This window comes from Notechis scutatus, chromosome 2 (genome assembly GCF_049901735.1).
Source record: "Notechis scutatus isolate UNSWTSFEM ecotype Mainland chromosome 2, rNotScu1.2, whole genome shotgun sequence".
NCBI lineage: Eukaryota > Metazoa > Chordata > Lepidosauria > Squamata > Elapidae > Notechis > Notechis scutatus.
Genome location: NC_142010.1, coordinates 139,157,478 through 139,180,108, shown reverse-complemented (window position 1 = coordinate 139,180,108; position 22,631 = coordinate 139,157,478). Strand labels below are relative to the sequence as shown.

Genomic DNA, 22,631 nt, shown 5'->3' with positions numbered 1-22,631 from the left:
GTGGTTTGTAAATTATTATGGGATTAACCACGCCAATGGAAGATTCAGGTAATTCTTTGTAACTGGGGATCATTAAAAAAAAAAAAAAAAACCTGTTTTATTTGGGCAACGAAGGCCATAGCACTGATATAGTAACTTTCCAAAAGAAGAGTTTGGGGACTCTTCTTCTCCATTATTATATTATTTGAGGGTTTTTTAATGTTAAAAAGGTACAGTCCAATAGAGGCTTAATACACTTATTTTGCTGTTATATTTTATTATAATTTCGCAGTTTGTCATTGAATTTGAGAGGTTTCAGTCTGGGGAGTTCTGCAGATTTACGGCCCAGTGTACTATGTGAAACCAACCTATTGCAGATCATATAACAATAATTAAGCAAATTATAGCATAACATAAAACTTGCTAAGCCATATTTAATTCATCCATCTGTGCTTTTCTGGATCATTCTGTGATTCAAATGGAGGGGAAACAACATATACTGACTGAGTTTCTTGAAGGCAGATATAAATGTGTTTTTTTTTAGTTGCATATTCATAGTTTCTAATCAGGGATCAGTTTAAAGACTATATTTGTCAATTACAACTAGTATGGCTACTTTCATACCACCAGATTCCCAGAGGAAACAGTTCATCTGGGAAAAACGGAGGGAACAAAATATATAGATTTGCTTAAAATGTGCACATGTGTAGGAAATGTGTAATGATGTCTCCATAGGTACCAAAAAAGAAGGATGCAAATTTAGAAAGAAGCACTGTGGTTTAACTAGAAAGCAATTTTTATAATAGAGAGCAAAACCGGGACTTGTTACCCCAATGCAAATTATTGATGAGCTATCTCAAAGAGACCTTGTTATCTCTTGCAGGGATTCTTCAGGTTTCAACCAAACTTGTATCAAAGGGCCCTTGAATAGAAGGCACCTTTAAATAGAAGATTTTCCTTTGTACTGTAGAACAGAGGGCAACCCTCATAGATTTTGCTGCCCATGGAAATGTAATAATCTCCGTGAAATCTATTCTACACCACAAATCTACTCTTGCTGGAAAGTTTGTTTTGGCATTACTTGATTATTAAGATTCCATCCAGAACTTTCCTCTCCCCATACCCCCACCTCAGAATAACGTAGAATAAGGGGATGGGAAGGGACCTTAGAGATCTTGTAGTCCAACCCCCTGCTCAAGCAGGAGAACCAGAGGTGGTATTCAGCAGGTTCTGACAAGGGGTGGGATTCAAATTTTTTAACAACCGGTTCTGTGGGAGTGGCTTAGTTGGTGGGCATGGCTTGGTGGTCATGTGACTGGCTGGGTGTGGCCAACTCAACATCACTCACATCATGGCACGCATCTCCTCGCCTGGCTTCTCGTGACTGTGGGGATGCTGCAATAGTTGTAAGTGGGAAAAACGTTCATAAGTCACTTTTTTCAGTGCCATTGTAACTTTGAATGGTCACTCCACACAAGTAAAGTACCAGCAAAGGAGGGGGAAAAAACTCCAGAGATGTTCCTGAGACAGGAAGTCTAGTCCTGCCAAGAATGTAATAAGGGTTAACGGAGAGGCAGTTTCTGTAAGCAACACCAGAATGTTTCCTTCCTGCCTTCCTTACGGGATTAGGCCAGTAATTTCTTCTAACAACTGGTTCTCCGAACTGCTCAGAATGTTAACAACTGGTTCTAGAGAATAGGTGCGAACCGGTAGAATCCCACCCCTGATTCTGACCAGTTCTGGAGAACTGGTAGCGGAAATTTTGAGTAGTTCAGAGAAACGGCAAATACCACCTCTGACTGGAGATTTTACAGTATCCTTCCCCCTGCCACGCCCACTAAGCCATGCCCACAGAACCAGTAGAACTTTTTTTTTAATCCCACCACTGAGGAGAACATATACCATTCCAGACAAATAGTTATTTGGAAAATACACTTTCAACCCATCTTGTAGCTTAAAAAGATGCTATACAACAATCCTCTCTCCTCCTGTCTCCAAAGCTAGAGACTTATTTCTAGGATGCTGAATTTTGCGTGCATATTATTTTCTGGAGAAGAGGCCCAACTGTCAATAACAGGAGTTTATAGAGTTAGTTCATTGTCAGAAATGGTGGAACATTGCCAAAGAAATAATATCTGGAAGAAAAGTTGCTAACCTAGGATTAATTTGCTGGAATGGGGCATGCGCTGGAGTCCCGGCCTGTCAGCATGTGGTTTATAATTGCAGGCTTCACTCTTATTATGACATCAGCGCTTTTATTAGCATAATTCTTCAGACTCCTCTGCTAACCTGTTGTGTACAATACAAGCATGCCTGGACTGACAGGCTGTGGGGTAAGGCAGCTTTGGATACAAAAGGCGTCAAATTTTTGATTGCTGGCATGATGATCATAAATAAATACTTGTATGAAGGAAGTCCAATAATTCTCTTTGTCTTGGTGTTCTGTTGGATCTATGCATCTGGGAAGTTACATATGAAATCAAGTAAAGTCGTTATGCCCATTTTCCAACTCTTTGCAAATATGTTAAGGAACAAACTAGGCTCAACAATTATTCTTTTTTACGATCATCCTGACAAAATTAGCCTCTTTGAGGCTATAGCCCTCTCTGAGAGATTTCCTCCAATCCAGATAGAAGTTCCAGGAGAGTAAAGGATTTTTATTTTATTTTTCTTCCCTGCCTATTCTTATTTTAGTCATTACTGTATATCTATAGCAGTGATTTGTACTTCCTTTTATTCATTCTGTAGTTCTCTCTGGATCTCTTTTTTACTTTCAAACAAACCATGAGAAGGTGAAGCTGAGAGATCGTTACAGCTTGTGTTACATTAAGACATGATAAATTCTTTTAAATTGCAATGGGCATACACTGATGGAATAAATGATGTCTCCAGTGATTGGCTGTTATGGATTTAAGGACCATCTACAAATGCTAGAAAGACAGACATGTATTGTTTGCACTGCCTGGAAACAGTGAGTGCCTCCATTTGCAAAGTTCTCAACAAGAAGGATTTCGAGTACCTATTGGAGTGAGTTAAATCCCATGTCATGAATAAAGGTAACCATAAAAAGAAGTCTATAATGCAATATGCATTATCACTGTAGTTATTTTCCATTTCACAGAGCACAATTTACAACAAGGTGCAATGTTCCAAAGGTGCTTTTTCAAAAGCCAAGTGGACTTCGTTTTTCCTTGAAGACATTTTGCTTCTCATCCAAGAGAACTGAAGAAGCATCTTGGATGCTTGAAACGTCTTCAAGGATAAAAAAAAGTCCAGTTGCCTTTTGAAAAAGCAACCATGACCTGGATGACTGAGAATCTCCAGAGACAAAAGATACAATAAAATATCTACAGCAAAGTAATAAAAGCTCCTAAAATACACCAAAATGAAACACCAAATGCAGAACACAAATACCTTCAATCAGTGCAAATGTACAAAAAACATCTATCATACATTGGTTTCATCTGAGTTCCTTCAGGTCCTGGGTTTGAGTCTTTAATGGTTTGGGACTAGATCATTACATGACATGACATGGGCGCAGTTACGGAAGGACAATGGCAGAATACTGTCTTGCTGCAGGAGTGGGGCACAAGAAGGATTTTCCTATTTATTTACTTACTAAATTCATATCCCTATTTTATTTTGTGCAAAGTAAGGCAGTGTATGTAATGCTTCATCCTCCCATTTTCTTCACAAACCTTGGGAAGTGGGTTGGACTGAATGAGAATGACTGGCCCATAGTCACCCAGCTGGCTTTGATGCTTAACAAGAGACCAAAATTACAGTCTCCCAGATATTTTTAATAAATATTAATAAAATGTTTTATTCACCTCTTTTTAGGGATGTGCAAATGTGTACTCCTTTGGAAACGAAAACTTTCATTGTTCCAGGGTTGTTCTGTTTTCTTTTGGAATATATCAATCTGGCCATTCCAGGAGTGGTTTGGTAGTTGTACAGAAATAAATATTCTGGAACAGAAAGATCTTGTCCCAGAGTGGTGAGTTTTAAACACAACTATATTTAATTATGTCAACAAGGGAATTCCTAAAAGTTTACCTCTGTATATACAAATGTCTTTTTGATAGAAGTATTGAATATAGATGTTTTAAATTTCATGTCTCTCCTTAACATTACAAATCTCTCTATATATATATGCCAGGTTTTAAAAAACATTTACATTTTCTAATTTTTGATGGGGTGGGGGGTGGGGTTTCTCGTGTTGTTTATTTCAATGCTTATTGAACATTGTGTTTGATAATGAAAAATAAATTTGTAAGATAAGTAAGAATGTTACCACCATATCTATTTGTATGTAGTATTGATTTGTCTTATGCTATAGATCATCATTTTAAAACAATTTACCAAATGCATTTATTTTGAATTGTAAGCTGCCCAGAGTCACTGACTGAGATAGAAACTGAATAAATAAAGTGCCTACCACATAGCAACCTATATGTAACCCTATATGTTTACATCCTACGACAAAATCTTTAACGCCATCAAACAACAATATCTGCCTGTCTCAGGTCCTTGGGAAGGACTTAATAGGTGAATAAAAATGCCAAATCAGTTTAAACATCTGGCTTACTGTGTAACCATAATAATCATAGAAGGTGGCAGAATGTTTCTATGTTACAAATCACATTATTTGTTAAATAAATGAATAGTTGCCAAGAAAATGCATGCATATTCCTATAGCAATAGCAATAGCACTTAGACTTATATACCGCTTCACTGTGCTTTACAGCCCACTCTAAGCAGAGTCAGTATATTGCCCCCAACAATCTGGGTCCTCATTTTACCCACCTCGGAAGGATGGAAGGCTGAGTCAACCTTCAGCCTGGTGAGATTCAATCTGCCAAATTGCAGGCAGCTGGCAGTAAGCAGAAGTAGCTTGCAATACAGCATTCCAACCACTGCGCCAACGAGGCTCTTATAGAGGTGAATGCCACTTAAGGTTTATTATTTGTTTGCTATTTCCTGAACAACTCTGCTTTTTAGATTCTGCCCAGGACTCTTAAAAAGAACTGAAATTCTCATTTATTATTAAAGTGGCTGGAACAGTCAGTGAGCAGACTCTACTAATATCCTCCAATGATAGCAGCTGAAACCACAATGACATCATGTCATAGTATTATTGCACAACTGACACAAATTGGCAGCGATCGGGCATAATACATTAATTCTGCCATCTGAACATGTCATGACTCCCATCTGCCTCTTTCTATGTCAGTTTTCCTTTCCTAGATCCCAACTTAGGATCCAGCCTAAGTTCTTTGCACTCCTACTTCTTTGCACTTCAGCCCTCTGGACTCACCCTTCCTGATCCCCTACTCTTTTTTCTCATCCCTCCTTCCCAGCTTCCTTCCTATCTCTTATTGTTGTTTTTAATACAGGATGGGAAGGAGAGCAGATGTGCGATGAGGAATATGTATCAGTATATGTTGTGTTTTCATCAACTAAAGAAGTGAGCTTATTTAGTGAATTTGGGCTAATCACAATTTTTCACTTCATCCTATCTCACCAGGTTGCTGTAGTGCAAGGGAAATCCCCATGTAAGCTGACTTGAATTCTCAGAAAAAAGTAGACTATAAATGCAAATACAAATACATTTCCTATGCTGTATTAGGTTAAAGGAACTATCCCTGACAACATGCCTTTTTTTTAAGAAAGTAGAAATATACTAGCTCTAGAACTTCCAGCAGAATGGACTGTAATTACTGTATGGGCTTTTCATGCCTTACAATGTTATGAAGAGGGGGCTTTTCCTTCTACCCCTTATAATTTTGAAGCTGTATGAAGTAAATGAGTTTGATAGCAGAAGACATTTACAAACAGTACATCAAAAGGTATTCTATTCAGACCCAATTTGAGCATTTGGATAATATTAATTAGAGATCAGTTTTGATAAGCCTGTGGTACTAATGGATCTAAAGCATGTTATTATAGATACAGACACAGTCCCTGATTTTGGAAAGATCTGCCCATGAATTTAAAACATTTAATGCACATTTTACGTGCACTACTGCCCTCTACAGGAAAAGTGTTATTTTTAGTGAATTCAACAGCACAGAGAAGCAAGTTTAAGTAGTTAAGAAAAATAAAATTTTAACACACTGGAGATTGCATAAAAATGCCGGTGTAGCTGTGAGCAAATGATGAGGATACAAATTATTATTTTATAGGTTGCTTTCTTTTGTGAATGAGTATTTGCTGAATAGTTTTATATATTTACATACATGTGGAGAGGAAATGTTGGTGCCTGTCCCACAGGCAGACATGCAAAAGTTAGCAGGGAATGGAGGGCTAACAGCATGAGACATGGCTAGGGCAATCTTATGTCATGACTCAAGTAAAAAAAATATGGAATTGCAAGGCAGGAAGAATGAGGGTAGGTTTGAATTCACAAGCAGTGCCAAGAAAACGTGCTGCAAATTGCATGTCCATTTGTTATGCCTTTTGTGCAATATTGTGCCTCTGTCCTCTTGCATAAATGCTGTAAGTGTTGAGTTCTGGAAAAGAGGCATGGAACATTATTTTTAAAATGTGAATATGCAGATTGGTTCCCCCCCCCCCTTTCAGGGACAGCATGCTCAGAAGCTCTTCATAACCACATGTTCCTATCAATGGCATTTAGTATTTGTTGAATTGTCAACAATGTATAAAGGTGTTTCAAATGTATGTTGGAAATAAAGAACTTTTTATCATCTTCTTTGTGAAAGAGCAAAGAAATATTCGGGCAATATTCATATTTTAATACAGAAAATTCTCAAAATGAATATAAAAATCAAATCTTTTAAGACTTTGTTTTAGATTTAATGGACAAAGAACTTGAAGAAAAAATCCAGAACTTTGTTGTTATTCATGTCAACAGCAGCGAGAAACTCTGTGCATAAAAATGGGGAAAATGCCCTAATTTCCACAACTGGAAAAACTGATGGAATTAGCAGAGATGGCCAAATTAAGTGTTTTAATAAAAGAAAAACACATCCAACTTTGTCTCTATTTGGGAAGCGTTTCTGAATTTTTTTGCTTGAGATAGAAAAAAAAAAACATTGACTCTGGGCTTTGCTGATTAGACAAGTCTGTTGTTATAGAAATGGCTAGCGCATATTAAATATGAAAAGTAAAAAGTTGAGGCTGTAATGTTATTTGTATTTTACTGCACTGAAATGAGTCAGAAGTTAATGCTTTACTTTTTCCTCTTTATCCTACATTATCCCGCTTTTTTATCCTCATTTCCCCACTATTTTCATTTGTATTTTATATTTTGTTAGGTTCGATAAAACTATATTTCTAAAAAAAGGTAATTCACATGTTCCAAGGCTGAGCATTAAATTAAATTAAAACTTACATTACATTGTACTTGAGTAAGTGAAATATCTGCATCTCCCCCTTAAATACTATCTAGTGTATTGATTTCCTCCATACCTACTTAGTCAAGGTTTTTTTGCTTATTTCACTTGTTTTGTGCTTTGTGAAAATCACAGTTGCTAAAATGGGAATGGATGAGGAGAAAGCCACTGCAACATCATTCTAGATAGAATGAGGAATGGTAATATGTTTGCATCAGTGGTGGGATTCAAATTTTTTTACTACCGGTTCTGTGGGCATGGCTTGGTGGGCATGGCGGGGGAGGATACTGTAAAATCTCCAGTCAGAGATGGTATTTGCTGGTTCTCCAAACCAGTGGTCCCCAACCTTTTTTGTACCACGGACCGGTACAATCCATGGACCAATCCACGGACCGGTACTGGCATCAGCACGCACGACCAAGGTAAGGCGAGCCAAGCGACCGGCCAGCCAGCCGTCCCCCGCTTCTCCCCGCCACCTTCAACTCCTCCTTTGTACCTTCTCACGGTCGATGGGCTTTTCGGGCTCTTTCTTAATCTCCTCCTGAGTAACGCGAGACTCCACTGCCATCGGGACGACTCTTCGTTTGAAGCCATCCCCCCTCTTCGACGAAACTAAGGTGCGAGGATTCCTTCAGCACCCAAACGCCGCTTTCCAACCGACGACCGACAAGCTCACCCGGAAGCACTTTCTCAAGCGCCGTTGAAACAAGATGGCGCCCAAGCAAAGTAGGCGGCCTGGTACAAAATCATCCATGGACCGGTACCGGTCCGGGGCCCGGTGGTTGGGGACCCCTGCTCCAAACTACTCAAAATTTCCACTACCGGTTCTCCAGAACTGGTCAGAACTTGCTGAATTGGTTTGCATGATTCCAGTGGGGCTGAATCTCTGCAAGGAAGGAAAAGGCTGAGGAATTAGGATTTTGGCTTTGACCCCCAGGCTCTGTGGAATTTCTGCTTTTCAGCGGGAAAACCAGACTTTCAGAACAACACAGTAGGATCACAAGGATGCAGAGCTAATGCAAATACTGCATGTTGAGGAATCCATACTGTACTTTTTTTAAAAAATAGATCTGATAATGCTGGGTTTGTAAATCGGATCCCTCTAGAAAACAAGAAATCAGATTAGACAATGCGAGGATAGAAGGTGTACTAATATAAGGTAATTTTTTTTTGCTCCCTGTGCATTTAAAATAGTTTTATCCTTCTCTTTATAAGTCTTTGCTTCCTCATACAAACAGTGCAAAGAATAGGATCTAGCACATGTGATTATATGTGGAGTCTCTTTATGCTAGTCATTTACAAAAATAAAAATAAAAGTCAACATCCCTCCGCAGCCCCCAACAGAAGTAGCAGCAGCAACAGCAAAGAATCCCTGAGTAGCAAATTAAAATGCTGGGACCCCTTAACCCTTTAAGACAGCGTCCTTTCCCTCCCATCTCCTTCTGCTTATGGCATTTGTTGTGCAGTGGAGCCCTGGCTTTGATGAGGTCTTGCAACCACAGCTCAATCACTGCCACATGATGTCTGGGGTTGGGGTGGGGGTGGGGGCTCAGAGCCAGCACAGCCTCCCCTTACCCTGATGTCGCTTCTCATGTGGCTTGCAGCAGCCTGGCCTAGCCTCCTCTCCCTGGAGCCTGCAATTAGGGAACCATTCTCAGCATGCGGTCAGAGCCGGGATGGAGCTGAAGGAGTGTGGTTTGGAAGCATTGGGGTGGGATAGGGGGAACAGAGATAGTCCCAGACTTTACATGATCTCACTTTGCTTCTGCTCCCCTGTGCATCATTCACACATTCTGCAGGCTGAGTAAAGTCATGTTTCCTTCCCAAGTTGGATACATACAGACAGGAGCCATTGCAACCAACATCATCTTCAAAGGCTAGCTAATCTTGGATATTAAATCAGAAATGTATTTCTTTCAAAACAAGGGGTTCTTAGGTTGAATTTGTATCTGTGGTCAGCCATATACAGTCTGTGGAGTCTATTTTGGTTCTCTGAAGGCTGCCCATTGCCCTGCCACCTAATTATGCTCACATATGTTGACACAGAACTCAAACGCATTACTTCCTCCCAATGCCCTTTTCAAAAGGTACCCTGCAGAATACTCAGGACACAAAGTACAATATAATGGTGCAGTGCAAAACCTTTTAAAGAGAAAATATTGCTTTTGATTAGCTAAGCTATGTTCTTTCTATCCTTCTGTCCATCCATCCGTCTATTCGTCTATCCATCCATCTGATTGTATTGCATAATATTTTTGGAAACTTGGCTAATTTAAAGAACACGAAAGAATTAAATTTTCTTGAGACACTATTGAAGTCAGAACTACCTCTATATTATTTTAATGGTATGATTATCAGACGTATGTTTTCCCCGAAAATTAATTACCTAACGTGTGGAAGGATTAATAGGAGAACCATAGTACATGGGGAATTTCCTAGGGGCAGCCTTAGTAAAAATGGCTTCCTCTACAGAATAACAGGCAAGAAAAAGAGCAGCCTCCCTTTAAGTGCCTGTGGGAAGGGTTGGGAAGTTTGTTTTTGTTTGCTTTTGGTTTTACTGACTGTCCATTTTGTTTATTATATTTTTATCCTGCCTTTATTATTTCATAAGCAACTCAAGGTGACAAATATAAGCAATGCTCCTTTCTCTTCCTATTTTCTCCACATCAATAACCATGTGAGGTGGGCTGATCTGAGAGAGATAATAACTGTCCTAAAATCACCCAGCTGATTCGCATACCTAAGGTACGATTAGAACTCAGAATCCTGGTTACTAGGCTAGATTTTCATCACTGCATCAAACTGGCACTTTCTGGGTCAATGACCAAGAAACCTGACCATTGCTAGATTCACCAAAATCATTCCCTGGAAGGGAGATTTTTCGTGGCTCCTCCCTGTGCTCTAAAGTTCTGCTTCAACTCCTCTTGCGATCATGATTTAGTTTTTAATATCTGCAATGAAATACTAATTAAATTGTTCATGCTACATGTTACATTAGAAAAAGAAATTAGGGGAAGGATGTAGGGGTTTGCATGTAACATGTAACATGGGTTTTATAGGCAAGAGAGCTTTAGTTTCCCCTCCACTTGAGTACCTTTTGTGAATGATGCCTGTATCTGGGAAATGTCTCCATGATGCAAAATCTCTCTCTGTGAAACGATAAAAAATCTCTCTCTGTGATGATCTGAGAACATCCTTTGAGTTAGATGAATCCTAAGTATACAACAGTAACAGTAACTAAGGGGCGTGCATTAGTGCACAATCGTGCCTACTGTCCCTGTCCTATTGTCCCCATTTATTCGTACCTATTTCCTGTATTCACACTCATGTTTATTCTTATACATATTATCTTGTAAGCGATTGACAAGTCAAACAAACAAAAAAGCAAACAAACAAGACCTATTCCGGATCCAACCAAAGCTCTAGGAGGAGTTTTCTAATTTTGTAGTATCATATCAGATGACTCTAGAATAGTGTTTCCCAGCTTTGGCGACTTAAAGTTGTGTGGACTTCAACTCCCAGAATTCCCCAGCCAGCATGCCAGCTGGGGGATTCTGGGAGTTGAAGTCCATACATCTTCAAGTTGCCAAGGTTGAGAAATACTGCTTTAGGAGGTGTAGCAAGACGTGAAAGCAATGGCTTCATTTTGAAATATTTGGAGGCTTAAAAGAGAGGGAGAATACAGGCAGGGATTCCAATCTGAGGCAAATTCAATATTAGAATTATTCTTCAAATGAATAAATATGCCCCCTCATTTTTATGGCACCTCCCAAGCTTATATCGCTCCAGTCTTTGCTGAGGTAAATATTTGACCATTTTTTTCCTGCTGCCTCCTTTTTGTGCTCCCTGAAGGCCTGAAAGCTGGGACAGGCTCTGTGAAGAGCTCCTGTTTCTCCTCTGAGGAAAAAAGTCTGGTCCCACAGCAGCTTCCCTAAGCAGCTGAGCATCTTCTCCTGAACCTCCACCTCTCCCCTGCCTCGATGTCCCATAAATCTCCCCGAGTTTTATTAAAATAACTGGAAAGTGAGGCCCTTTGTTCAGAAAATAGCTGTGTGGAGCAGCCCGGGTGCAGATAATGAGCCAGGGAGCTATATTGGTCAGTAACATTCGCCGAACTTTCCATATTTATATTCCAAAGCTAATTATGGTTTGCGTGTTCACTCAAAATGATGATTCATCTAAACCAAGCCTGGGCCACAAAAAGATGGAAGGCCCCGGCACAGAAAAGGGACTGCCTGGCTGTTCCTCACAAAAAGAAACATGCCCCCTGCTTCTCTCCCCCACCCCATCCTGCACAATAAACACCCCACCCCACTTCAACACATCCTGCTTGCCACACAGCTTCCTTGCACTGAAAGTGACTTGTTGGCAGTGCCAGTTAGGAAAGGCTGAGGCATTAGAGAAGCATGCTTGATAGCAGGAAGATCGTCAAAGACAGTTCATAACAATAGTAATAGCAATGTTTGCAGAGTGTGTGTTTTTTTCCTCTGTAATACATCATGTACATTACTTCAGTACCCCATGCATGCAACAACAATCCTGGTAAGTCAGCATTTATAAAAACCAAATGGTAGATCTGGAATTGAGGGGATTTTTTTTAGATTACCACCATTTCCAACATATAAGATCTCAGATTGCATCCTTGATAAATATTGGAAGCCCAACATGTCAATACTTTCATCAAAGGTGCTAATTGTGGACAGCAGATGTGGTAGAATAGGAAAAAAAAGTGTGTGTGGGAGTAGACAAATCATAATACTTGTCAACTCTCAGTGGCACCTTCTTGTTGCTATTGGAGGTCCGCACCAGAGCTAAATGCAATCTTGATTTGATCTAAAAATGTCAAACTTAGCGCAACAAGGGAATTTAACTGGAATCACTGGTCTCAATGGTATTTCCTCATGAGTGTATCTTAGACTTTGGCTACTGGTCCATATTCAAAGGTTCAAGGCTAAGAAGTAGGAAAATGGGTGGAGAAATACTTTTTTCATTGTTGTCACTGGGAGATTTTCTCCAGTTTGCACTGCGAAAGACACCCCATTGTTTCCCCAAGTTGCACTGTGAACAAATTATCTGTTAAAAAAAAAAGAAAACGAATTACTGGTCCTAGCTTCTGTAGAATCAGTTATGGAGGAGCAAAACCTTAATTCATGTCCCAATGGAATAGTTGAGTCCATTGTTACCAGAGTGGGGCAGTATATTTCCACTGCCGGTACTAAGTAAATTTTTATGTTTTTTTTCTTCCCTACAAGCAAATGGATTTACATGATTTCCCAAATCACTTTAAATGTGGAAAATAAAGTTCCTTCTTTGTGTGAGTACTCAATATCAAGAACTTTCAAAAAGGAAGATAAGGCAGATTACTAAATTTATTTATATTTTATAGCAAGAAGCAAAGAAAAAGCTTTATTCCCATCAGCACTTCCCAGATATCTCTGTGACTTCTGAACTTCTTTAAATGTGTTTTCTGAACCTGAGGCTGCAGGCTAGAACCCCACAAATAATCCACACAAAAGGATAGGAAAAAGAAAAACAATCAGTGCAGAAGGACAGAAATAGATTCAGCAGCGCAGCCTTGTGGGCAGTGTTTGCAATCTGCCAGGTTGGCATGGGAAGGTCTCACCCATTCCTCATGGTGACCACACAGCCTGCAAAACAAGCCTGCCCAGCCCTGCACTGAAAAGGTATTTTTAGCCCTAGGCCTTGGTGCTAATTAGATAGTAGGTCAGAGGAAACCAGGGAAGGGGAGCAAGCCATAAACTGTGAAGCCCAGTTTCCAGAACTTCAGGAACTTTGTCCAAGCTATTACTGAACAAATGTGCCAACCCATGAGAACCCGCTTATTTGCTAATGACTGCAACTTAATTACTGTGATAGCTAATGGTATAAGCTAAGGTTCAAAGATGGTTTGTCTTGTGCTCATGGTTTGAGCTTGTATATAAGAATTGCTCCTGCGTATTTTCTGACTCTGGCACATGGCTGAGATGTTGCAGCTGAATTATACACAAAGCATTAAGTTTGTTACCCAAAAGGAAGGTATCAGAAGTCCTCTATCACAGGGGTCCCCAACCACCAGTCCGCAGACCGGTACCGGTCCGCGGAACAAGTCCTACCGGGCGCTGGCTTGCTGGGTGCCGCCATCTTTTTGATGAAAAAGTGCTTCGGTGAGCTTTTCCGGTAGAAAGCTCACCGGAGCACGTTTTCATCAAAAAAATGATGCGGCGCCAGCTGATGCCGGTACTGGGCGCGGCGCCCAGCTGATGCCGGTACCGGGCCGCGGCATAAAAAAGGTTGGGGATCACTGCTCTATCATCTATCATCTAAGCAGGGATGAGTTATGACGCCTGTCTTATGTGCTGACTGTAGAATGGTTGCCTCTAGAAAAGAAGCTATTCAGGGCATATCAACTCCCATGATTCTACTTTAATTTTCAGGTGTTATATGGGAAAATAAAGGCTATGCAAAAAGGGAATGCTTTTTTAAAAAAGCTACAGTGTTCTGTCTGTTAATTAAAGAGGGAGTTGAGCCAGAGGTTTTGGAGAAAGATCTGAGCCATCTCTGGCTAAACCCTCTGTGGATAAGCCATGGGAGAGGCAAAAAAGGGATCCAGTACAAAACACACAATGTGGTCTAGTGGCGAGCTCCTGGTCCTGGCTCCAGAAGCTGTGTACTTTTACCCCTTATCCTTCTAGATGATTTGGGGGCTACCTGTTCTGTCCTCTGAGTCCAGGGTAGGATAAACTTGTGGTTCCTATACCACGTGCATCTCTACTGCATGATCTTAATAAGTTCTCTGCTGTTAGTAGATAAAGTGATTGCAGCGCAGCTTAAGGAGTAGCATCAATTCAAACTATGTTGCATGTCTTTTGTGAGGTATGCATGTTCTCAGAAGCAGATGGGTCAATGGCAAGGCCAATAAGAAGGGTGGAAAGGGGGTGCGCAAGAACAAGAACATTTCTTCAGAGATTTAACTGCTGGGGACCACTCCCTTTCTCTCAGCTCTAGGAATAAGGCAATGGTGGACCGCTTTAGAAAATGTTGCCAGGAAAACCACATGACATCAACTCAACCATGTTGTCACCAGGAGTCACAACTAATTCAAAAGCACATGCTTACCTTTGAACATTTATATTATTCTTGTTCAGGCATCAAAATAATGGATAAATGGAATGACTCGTGAGCTAGATTTCTCAGTCATAGGACTACTGTTTAAACAATGGTCCAAGGGACATGGCTGAAGTTCCTTGAGCTTCTCCCCAAATGCTTTAATGTGTGCACAATTGTAGGAAGCCTTCTATGAACCAATGTTATTCTTCCCTTTCTCCCTGGCTTTCTATCCCATTCCCCCCTGCTCCCTGCTGTCCGAGTATTTCTGTCCTTGGTCCAGCAGGAAAGCGATGGAAGGAAGGTTCCACATGCTTGTGGCCTCCCCGATCCTCCTTGCTGCTGAGCTGTCTGGAGCCCAGTGGCAGCTGGCAAAAAAGAGTTGGGCTTCGGGTGGAGTGAGTGGCAGCCACAGCCCACACACCCATTAGAGAAACTTATTTCAGGGCCTCTGACCACAAAGGAAACATCCGGGGCTGAGGGAGGCTTTTTGCATGTTGAGGATTGCTCTTTTTTCATGGAGGGAAAGAGCACAAGGGGTAAGGACAGACTGTAAGCCAAGCAAAAGGCAAAATAAAATAGATGAAACAAGATGGAGGTAGTTTTCATCTTATATAGCTCAAGCACTTAGAACTGATTCATGCTGTTTAGACGTTCCTTTACTCTAAGGGCCAAGTGAGAAGGGTGTTAATTGCAGCTTTGTTATTGTACCAGTTAAAAATGCATCAACTTACAGAGGGAGAGACTCTTAATTAAGGGGTCAGTGAAGAAAAAGGCAATGTAACTCATATCCCCCTGCTTTTCTGATGAGGAATATATTTTTCTAAATGCAGTTTTTGTACCAGGAGGATATTTTGCCCCTTAAAACACAAAAGAGCTCCATGCCCTATGTTAGAATAATATCTCAGTGGCAGAGATTGAGGGAAGTGATTCAGAATATTCCAACTTTCACTACTCTATTAGTTGTTAAATTAATGGGCACATTTCAGAAGTTGTGCTGTTTGCCCAATTAAATAATATCTGATAACTGTCAGTGTTAAATACTGTTATAGAAAAGCTTCCTTCTTGTTGAGCTTGACTGCTTGTGGCTCTATGGATATGTCCATGTGAAGGTTTTTTTGTTGCAACAATAGAACAGTAATTCAAGAATAAGGCTAACAAGGCAAGAGATGGAGATTGTGTGGGCTTCTAATGACAGTGACGAGTCTAGGAGTACTTGGAAATTATGGACAGGTATTTCTTAATGAATGCAACCCCACTGAGAACATGCTAACTGTCCAATTTTTTAACTCAGAAATCACTCATTTGCATTGTCTCCTGACAAAATACACCATGATAGCCCGTATCCAGATGCAAGTTCAGAACAATTATTTACATGTTATGGAAAAGTAGAGCTCAGTGTCATAAGCATATTACTGACACCCAATTCCCAATCCCCTTGGTTCTTTCCTATAAATTTTAAATCGCATTGAAACCCATTGTGCCTTATTAAATACCGTAAGACCCACAGGAACAGCCATTTAATACTTTCTGTGAAAATCCCAGCAGATTAGGACTGGAATTACTATAACATAATAATCCCCAATTCTTGAAAATGTTCCAGAAGTATATTATGGTTAATACAATAGTGTAAAAGAATCGTTAAATGATCAAGCAAGATCAACAGAGTCACAGTTGCTCTGATTCTGTCTTGAAGTAAGTCATTGAACAATTTTAATATAAACAAACCAACCAACAAATAAATCTAAAGGGGACATCATGGCTAATTCTGTCTTACAACCATTTAGTGTTAAGTTAACTGGTGCCCTTAAGACTGTGTGTAGCTCCATAGACATTCCTCTTTCAGGTCCTTTGTGGAAGGAAGGAAGGAAGGAAGGAAGGAAGGAAGGAAGGAAGGAAGGAAGGAAGGAAGGAAGGAAGGAAGGAAGGAAGGAAGGAAGGAAGGAAGGAAGGAAGGGAGTGAGTTATATTTGTGATTCAGTTGTAGTTGGTAAAATGCTCTTGATTCAGGGAGGGATTCTTCAGGACCTCTCTTTTCTTTACAAGTGCTGGTACCATTCCATAATGTAAAGACACATTCACCACTCCCTGCATTCACCCAGTCATCTTCTCTCAACTAAAAGAATAAGAGAGTGTTGTAGGCTGGACAGCTACAACTCGCCCATGTCCTCAAATCTCATAAACTGAAAGCAAACCTATGCAATTAGACTAGACAACATACAGGACACGTCAGCATCATCTGTATCGAAAGCAGTGTTCAAGTCAGCAAAAGACAAGTGATGTTATCCTCAAATGTTTCGCAGAGGTTGCCTTCTGAGATAATGAAAGAAGTGAGAAATATTGTATAACTTAAAATGAGTAGCCACTTATTGTAGGAAAAGCCGTTTTTAAACATTTTCTTTCCCGTTCTATGTAAGCATTGTGTGCTTCAGACAACTTCTTTAAACGATTCATTAACTCCATAATGATGGTTTTTTTTCTTTACTGATAGGTCCTAAAATTGGGCACTCTAATCCTGCCTTAGGAATGGAAGCTGGCTGACTTTGTGCCAATCACACTCTCTTTCAGCCCAATCCATCTCACAAGGTTGTTGTTGCAAAGGAAGGAGTATTAGGTATGTTCACTATCTTGAGTTATTTACAAAAAATAATAAAGATGGGATAAATATCTAATAAATAAAGTGAGAATGCCAATTCTGATGGTTTTTTTACATTTTCCTTTTATTTTTTTATTGTATAAAATACAAACAAGAAAAGAAAAGAAAACAGGAAATTAAGGGAAGGAAAGAAAACAGGAAAAGGGGGTGCGAAATACAAGGGGGAAAAGAAAAAGAAAGAAAAGGGGGCATTGACTTCCAACTCTTCCTAGCACAATACAAGATAAATACACTCCAACCTCAACTTTTTGCTTTTACATATTAATATATAACTAGCCATTTCTATAACACCAAATCTTTCTAATCAACAAAACCAATGTTTCATATTTTTGCCTTCACAAGCACAAATTCCAGAAATGATATCCAAATAAAAACATATTTCCTCTTCAAATAAAGTATTCAATTTAACCATTCCTGCTTTATCTTCCTTGCTATAGAAATAGTATGTATTTCTATTTACACCTAGTAATCTTTGTGAACGATTAAAGCTGAGGTAGATAATACAGACAGTACTAAAGATGATTGGAGTAGTAGCCCCAAACCACTAGAAACCACTAGAAAATATCAAATATCAATATCAAGTATAAATACTTCTGAGTTAAAGAATCTGTATTATAAGAAAGAAAAGATATGCTAATAAAATACACAGCTTGGAAAGGTAGTTGTAAGTATATTGAACATACTAAAACCATACATTTAAAAAGAGAATGCTGGCCTTTTGTAAAAAGACATTGAAGACCTGGATATGTTCCACAACTACCCGATCAGGAGGTTAGGTTAGATGGCCTGTTCAGAGATTTTGTTGAAGTCTGGGTTTACCCTCGGTGACCACTACAGGTTTTTATTTGTTTGTTAATGTTTTTTTACACCAGGGTTGTTTTCATGTCCATTTTCCAATGGATGGCCATATACATTGAAATAATAATAATAAATAAATAAATAAATAAATAAATAAATAAATAAATAATAATAATAATAATAATAATAATAATAATAATAATAATAATAATAATAATAATAATAATAATAATAATAATAATAATAATAATAATAGTCCAACAGAATGCAGAGATGTTGCCACATTTCCTTTTCTGTCTTTTGATACATATAATAGTGTTATACATAAAAATGAAGGCATTTCAAAATGGAATGTTCCTAATGCTATCACTCAAAAGTTCTTATGGAATTAGGGTCACTCTTTTTCATATATATAGATGAAAGAAAGAAAGAAAGAAAGAAAGAAAGAAAGAAAGAAAGAAAGAAAGAAAGAAAGAAAGAAAGAAAGAAAGAAAGAAAGAAAGAAAGATAGATTAGATAGATATCCTTGAGTTAGGCAAAAAATAAAAGTGCTGGTGGTGGATAGGAAAACATGAGAGGATTAGAAATAGAAAATGATAACACCCAGTGCAATTTTGTGAATGAAGGAAAGGGATCACATAATAAACGTTTTGCCTGGAAATAAGCCTGGCAGTTCACGAGAAAAACTAGGGAAATAAACACTCTTACAGTACTTAGCGTCCTATCCTTTTTCCCAGTACAGTATACATTTATTATGTAACAATGCTAGTAAAATCATTCTGGCAAATGTGCCATGAGTCAAATCCAAAGAATAAGATTTGCAAAAGTTCCAAAAAAATAAATGTTTCATTTGCCCCATTTAATTTCTGGTTTGACTTAAAATACTTGGAACATGTATACTTTAGGATATTATATATTTAGCTGGTTTAATATATTACTGACTACCACTCCCTGAGTGGTTTACAGTATCAAATGAAATTTATTCCCTATTTACACTTCCCAATAAAATGTGTGTCTGTCTATTTATTTTGCTACTTTCTATGACAGTCATCTGGAAAAACAAGTTAATTACAAATTTGAAACAGATTGCATAAATCTACATGCTGTCTTTTAATTGAATTGTTAATTACTTCAGTGCAACAGTAGATTTTTAGTAAAAGAAACATTAATGTCAAAAACAAATATAGTCTGCTTGCAAACATAATCTCAGATAATCCTGTGTTTGGCTCTTGTCTTGTTTCATTTTTGTTTTGCTTTTTTCTACCCATCCAAGGAGTTTTTCCTATTTCCCCGTTTATGCTATTTCCTGCTCACACAGAGGCATAAACATATATGCCCATATGTGCACATGCACACATATAGAGCTACCTCAGCACACGGAACTCATTCCACAGTTTATTTTGATTCCCCTTTGAAGGAAAAGTGCCTGTTCTGTTAGGAATTCTCTCAGATCTCCAGTTCCTGGGGGTAAACTGATTGGCAGTAGCCCCTCTACACACAGAGATGAGCACACAGACACACGGATGCAGAGAGGGGGGGGGGAGGGAGAGGGAGAGAGAATAGAAAAAGACAGGAAAAAGGAAACCCCAATCCCCATTATACGGCCTCTCGACTCTGGTTCCTGAGCTTTCTTTGAGTGTATAGGTTTAGAGACGTGTTTTCAAAAGATACAGAGAGGAGATAATTTTGTAAAGAATCGTGGAATCTTAACCATAGATACATTGATTATGATGTAAACCTTTCTTGAGGAATAATAGAGTCTTGAGATAGACTCATTGAGGAATAATAGAGTCTTGAGATAGACTCATTGGCGTTCAGGCATGGTGAAAGACAAAATATTAAACAGCGAGTCCAGAAGGAAATGAATTTCAGAAAATGCCAATGCTGTCAATTACCTTTTTTAAAAGTGGCCATTCATAAAACTAACATTAGGAGTAGTGAAAGCACTCTTGCATTAGTGAGATGATTAACATATGAAGCCCTGTAAGACATGTGGTACACCCTGCATTTGCACTAGGATGTGTCCAGATACTTCTACATTGCTGCCTAGGGATTAGTGGTGCAATACAAGAAATTAAAAAAAATCTGGCTACACTGCCATTATCAGTTATGAATTTTTCCTCTTGCATGTCTTTGTCTGGAGAAACATGCAAAAGCACACATGTGCTCAGTTAATACTCCCTCTGACTATCAGAAAAAAGCTTTCTTCTGCTTAAGAGCAACAGCAGTGGGAATAGGAGCTCAAATAGTCAAACTTTGCTGGTGGTAGATTGATAGCAAAATTAGTCTTCCAAATTTCTTAATCAGAAGTCATATGAAGAAACACAAAGTGTATTAAGATTTAATCAAAACTGGATTGATAAATATGTGGGACCTAAATTCTTAGGACAAAAAAAATTAATTATTGATTAAGGATGAACAAAGGAAGTAGAACCATCTTATATAGCTCCAAATATTGCCTCATCTCCTATGTTCTTCTGTGGTGCCTGACAAAAATTGGCAGTGTAGTTTGCCACTTTTTGCAATGTTTGTGTGCTCTCACTTCTCAACACTTTAATACATGTCTTAAAAGTATCACATTCCTAATTGTTTGAGAAACTGACAGGGTTTAGAATGGAAAACTACTAGAATCTCACACATAATTATAAATTTTCTAGAAAAAGGGGCTTTTTTCTAAAGATATTGTTTTTGCTAAATATTTTGCACATTCCAACTCTAGAAAAAAAAGCTTTAAACTCCATACTTATATAACTGAGTGGGGAGTGGCTTGTCATAGAGTTGGAAGATAGAAAAATATTTTATTAATTAATTCATTGGACAAATGGCTATTTAATGTCTGAAGACCTCAAATGACCTCCTAGAACTTCATGAGGTGACCTATTCCACTGTCAGGAAACTTCTCTTAATATCTAGCCTGAATCGCCTTCCCTATAACTTGTATCCTCTGATTCCAGGGTGACAGTGAACCAAATCCACTCCCATTTTTGTTCAGGTTGCCAAGATTTTTGTGAATCTTCTTTCTCTCTTCTAAAGTGTTAAATCATTCCACTTAATTTTGTGTTATCTGAAACTCTGATACTTATCCCCTCAATTCTTTCACCCAATGATGTTGACCTATCAGCATTATTATTAAAGATGTTGAACAGCACAAGGACCAAATGAACTCTGGCACGCCATTCAATACCTACTTACAAACTGACATGGACCTATTAGTTAAACAACTGTTACATGATTTGTGACTGGATAAATGACTGTACTCTGAGACTATTCGAAGAGTATGTAGCCCATATTTTACCTTTTGTTTTAAAAAAATGAGGCCACCCTGACAGTCTTTGTCAAACGCTAAGATGCACAGCCACATGGCACTGGAACAGAACCTTTCCAAGTGAGGCTGTGGAAGTTCTGTTCCAGTGCCATGAGACAGTGCAGATTTGGATGGGGAAGAACTGTCTCCTACCAAGATGAGTAGCTAAAAACGTTAGGGCACCTAGATCTGGGGATATTCCATGTTTAACCATGGATAGGGTAGCACTTTCCCATTCATTGGGATGCTGTGCAATCTTCCTAGATTCGTAGCATCTATTAGATGAGTAAATGCTAAATGCTAAATGCTATGGTGGCACAGTGGCTAGAATGCTGAATTGCAGGCTAACTTACTGCCCAGTGCCAGGAGTTCGATCCTGACTGGCTCAAGATTGACTCAGCCTTCTATTCTTCCGAGGTCAATAAAATGAGAGCCCAGATTGTTGGGATCAATACGCTGACTCTACAAACCACTTAGAGAGCTCTGTAAAGCACTATGAAGCCAGAGGTGGTATTCAGCAGGTTCTGACCAGTTCTGGAGAACCACTGGTGGAAATTTTGAGTAATTCAGAGAACCGGCTAATACCACCTCTGACTGGCCCCACCCCCATCTATTCTCTGCCTCCCGAGTCCCAGCTGATCGGCTGGGTCTTCTTTTGTTGCCCTGCACAGGAGAACGGAGCTGGAAAGCAGGTTAGTGGGGTGGGGAGGGAATGGGGATTTTGCAGTATCCTTCCCCTGCCACACCCACCAAGCCATGGCATGCGCACTAAGCCATGCCCACAGAACCGGTAGTAAAAGTTTTTGAATCCCACCACTGTGTGAAGCGTTATATAAGTCTGAATGCTATTGCTATTGCTAAATGGTAGCTGTGGCCGTAGGAGGCCTTTACAAAGTGTCATCTGTTGTGCCAGTTGCACCATTTCCTACATCCAAAAGCCCTTCTGATGACTATGTCCTATAAAGTCTTACATGGTATAAAGCCTGGTCACTTGAGGTCTCCCCCATGGGATCAGTCTGGCCAATTCAATCCAGCTGGTGTGTTCCAGGTCAAGAAGTGCCATCTATCAGAAGCATGCCTTCTCTGTAGGGGTCTGTATTGGTACCTGCCCTCTGGAATGAGGCTCCCCCCTGAGATCCCGATGGCTTCCACTCTCATGGCATTCTAGAAGGCTTTAAAGATCTGGCATTTCTCCCACACATTGGGCTAGAGTAGCTGTAGAGTACGTGGGCTAGAGTACTTCTTGTGAGTATAAGACATGCTTGTCTTGTTGAATATTTTTGGCATCTGATTACTGCTAATGTCACATGCTTTTTGAATGTTTGTTTGTTGTTGTTGTGAACCCCCCCAGAGTCAGATGGGGGTCAAGTTGAATTAATTAACTAAATAATGAACAGGAGAGGCAGTTCATTAACATTCACTAATATAGCCCAGT

General features: G+C 39.3%; 1 protein-coding gene across 3 annotated transcripts in view; it reads left to right on the top strand.

Moving 5' to 3' along the window:
* Window positions 1-22,631, top strand: part of SP7 (Sp7 transcription factor) — a 127,701-nt gene that overhangs the window by 25,560 nt on the left and 79,510 nt on the right. For all 3 annotated transcript variants that reach the window (XM_087956375.1, XM_087956374.1, XM_087956376.1), the window contains 3 exons: window positions 3,820-3,976; window positions 4,741-4,920; window positions 16,930-17,052. The gene's annotated coding sequence lies outside the window, so the exon portion shown is untranslated. The remainder of the gene's footprint in view (window positions 1-3,819; window positions 3,977-4,740; window positions 4,921-16,929; window positions 17,053-22,631) is intronic.